Source organism: Austrofundulus limnaeus, unplaced genomic scaffold, assembly GCF_001266775.1.
Source record: "Austrofundulus limnaeus strain Quisiro unplaced genomic scaffold, Austrofundulus_limnaeus-1.0 Scaffold15, whole genome shotgun sequence".
Classification (NCBI taxonomy): domain Eukaryota; kingdom Metazoa; phylum Chordata; class Actinopteri; order Cyprinodontiformes; family Rivulidae; genus Austrofundulus; species Austrofundulus limnaeus.
This window is the reverse complement of record NW_013952417.1, coordinates 2,822,492-2,825,368: the sequence shown is the minus strand read 5'-3', so window position 1 is coordinate 2,825,368 and position 2,877 is coordinate 2,822,492. Positions and strand designations below refer to the sequence as shown.

The 2,877-nt window shown below is 34.0% G+C and overlaps 1 protein-coding gene across 1 annotated transcript in view; it reads left to right on the top strand.

The window, feature by feature from the left end:
* abhd17ab (abhydrolase domain containing 17A, depalmitoylase b) overlaps positions 1-2,877 on the top strand; it is a gene marked incomplete at its 5' end in the record, with an annotated part of 13,045 nt that overhangs the window by 8,293 nt on the left and 1,875 nt on the right.

Sequence of the window (2,877 nt, the reverse complement as noted above, 5' to 3'; positions counted from 1 at the left end):
TGATTTCAGTCTTTCATCACCTGCTATGTTTCATAGAAAAGGCAACGTTTGCAACAGCTGTGGATTTTTATTTCAGGGAAAAATAAAATGAATATAAGATGAGTTATAACGTGATTGCCAAGAAAATAGTTAGCAAGTTATTATAAATAAATATGTACGCATCGTAAATCTATATCTTATTAATCAAAATGTATACAATATTTAAACTGTTTTCAGAATATAATGTAACACACATTTATAATTAAGTATAGAAATAAATAGTTTGACTTTTTTTCCTTAAATTTAGCATGCACAAATGAGCTGACAGTACGGATCGTGCTACTGGGACGGATTGGGCAGCTACAGGCGGCTCTCGGCTCAGCTCAACTTAGGGCCGGAGTAGAGTAAGGCCAGGCTGAGAGCAGCGTCGCCCTCTACTGCATGAAGGCAAAACTGCACTGGAATAAGATTTAAACCGGTGTTTTCAATTAATCAAATGGAAGAAATTTTAATATAATAAATCATTATTTGACAATTAATCTTAAGTCAATTAATTGTTTGCATCCGTAGTCCGTAAGGTTCGCAAGCAGGTGTGAGGGAATCATTATATTAATTTGATATGGTCTCCAAGCAATATTATCATTTAGCGCAATAATTTCTTAACAATTTATTGTCCTGCAAAATTTAGCCTAATTATTACTGCAGAAATTTCACTGATGAGGCAAAGCAACTCTGTATTTATTTAAAGAGTTAAAAAGATTGAGTTAACCACAAAAAGAATCTCTAAACTGACTTATTTCATCTTGTTTTGAAACTGAAATGAAGATGACATTCGTCACACATTTAACACGTTTCTCTTTACATCAGTGCAGCTGAGTTCTGCTCCACTCTTCTTTTGGTTCTGAAAGCTCATGTCTGTACTGGACCCGRCCGACCCCGTCTGTGATTTATGGACAGACTGAAGGAGCATAAAGTCGGATTGGTCTGTGAGCTCATTTAGTAGAGCYGTTTTATGAAAGAGTCTATGAYTCACCCAAATTCCAACACTTTGCTCCCAGGCTGTTTGTCTACATAACACTGTTTTTACATCGTTATAAATCTGCCAAGGAAGAAGTGTAATTACCACCTTCTTTTTTTAAAGTGTTTACTTCCTCAAAACAAACATCAGTGCAGAATTCAGAGCTCTTTCTGTGTTTCAACAACAAAAATAGAAAAGAGCAATATAAATTTATTTTTACCAGAATATTTGTGCTTATTGTTAGATTTAGGGAAACCATTGGAAGTTGTTTATTTTTTATTTTCTAAAGCTCTTTAAAATAGTTAAGTTTGAATGTAAGTGAGGCAGAAAATCCTTTCTCTTCTTGTTGTTTTCTTGTTTGTCAGCCAKTGGCAGCATAACATGAATGTGGTGTCAGATGGTGGAAGTGGGTGAGGAGCAGAGGGAGTCAGAATCAGAGTGGGCAGCTGCTGGCCTCCCTCCACGACTCTCTGTCTTTGTGTTTTCTGTTGGAAACACAGGAACAAACWTCAGTTGTACATTCATTTTGTAATAACTTTAAGATGTTTTATTTTTTATTTTTTACTAAAGAAGATTTTTTGTGTTTGGCACAAAAACATTCTCAGTTGTATACGTTTAGAAAACAGACCAAATGTTTCTTTCTGTTCACCGAGTTCAACTAAAGTTTTGATGTTTAACTGTGATATTGTAATATAGTGAAAAGAAAGTCAAATCTTGGGTATTTTCCCTGCAGGCTAATTTGGCTGTTTTTCTACCAAACCATTCAGCTCATTCTGGAGATGAGCACTCTGGTTTTGTAACCTTTGTAATTTACTAAATATTTATCCATTTACCCAAAAAATCCCCCAAAAATACATTAAGATCTCTTAAATACACTCAAAAGTGTTGCTCTTTTTGAAAATCTGCTTTTGGCTTCTGACTACTTTTAAAGTCCTGCAACATTGTTCAGTATTCAACAATCCTGCTGTTTTCACACAAAAGTTAATTCGTCTTGTTATTTAAGTTTAGGAGCAGGACACGTTTTGKAAAATGTGCTGATTTTACCTGCTTAGTGTTGACGTAAAACAAGACTTCAGGTTTTGAGTAATTTAAAATTGGCACATTGTCACTCAGGGCTGAACAAGGCATAGACATGATGGGCAAATGCTTCAAAAAAGAAAATTCACAAATTTATTTCAGATTATAGTTGATTTAGTCTGTAGAATAATCAATGATTAATCAAGTTTATGAAGTTAACTTGTTTGGTTTGTTTCTCAGCTGCTTTGTTCCTACATGAGGTGTTATGTGGTGCAGAGGATGTTTCATGATAAAAGTATCATATGATGCAATCAGACTAACTACTGGTGCTCAGTGTGTAAATAGAAAACAAAATAAGGATAATGGAAGTTTCATCTATGATCTCAAATAAAGTTAAGGTTAAAGTCTGAGTTTCAATGTTCTATCTTTATAAAATACTGACTTGATGTTTTATTAATTTTTTTATTTATTTAACCTTTATTTAACCAGGTAGATCTCATTGAGATTAAAAATCTCTTTTTCAAGAGAGACCTGGCCAAGAATGGCATTTTAATTGGACAACCTAAAGATAAAAATAATATCAATGACAACTATTTAATTTGGTATGTGAATGTGTGTAAATTGGCAGTGAGATGTAGAAAATTGCCCAAGGGGCACCACCTGATATACTGCCTAGATCAGGGGTTCTTAACCTTTTTGACCTCAGGGCCCAATTTGTTGAACATAAAGTGGCACGAGGCCCAATCAGACATTACCAATGTATGGATCGACTTGATAATTATTCTAATCTAAAGCTTGGTTTAATTTTTATTGCATTTACATCATAACTAAACTGTCATAACTAACATGACTAAATTAAATAC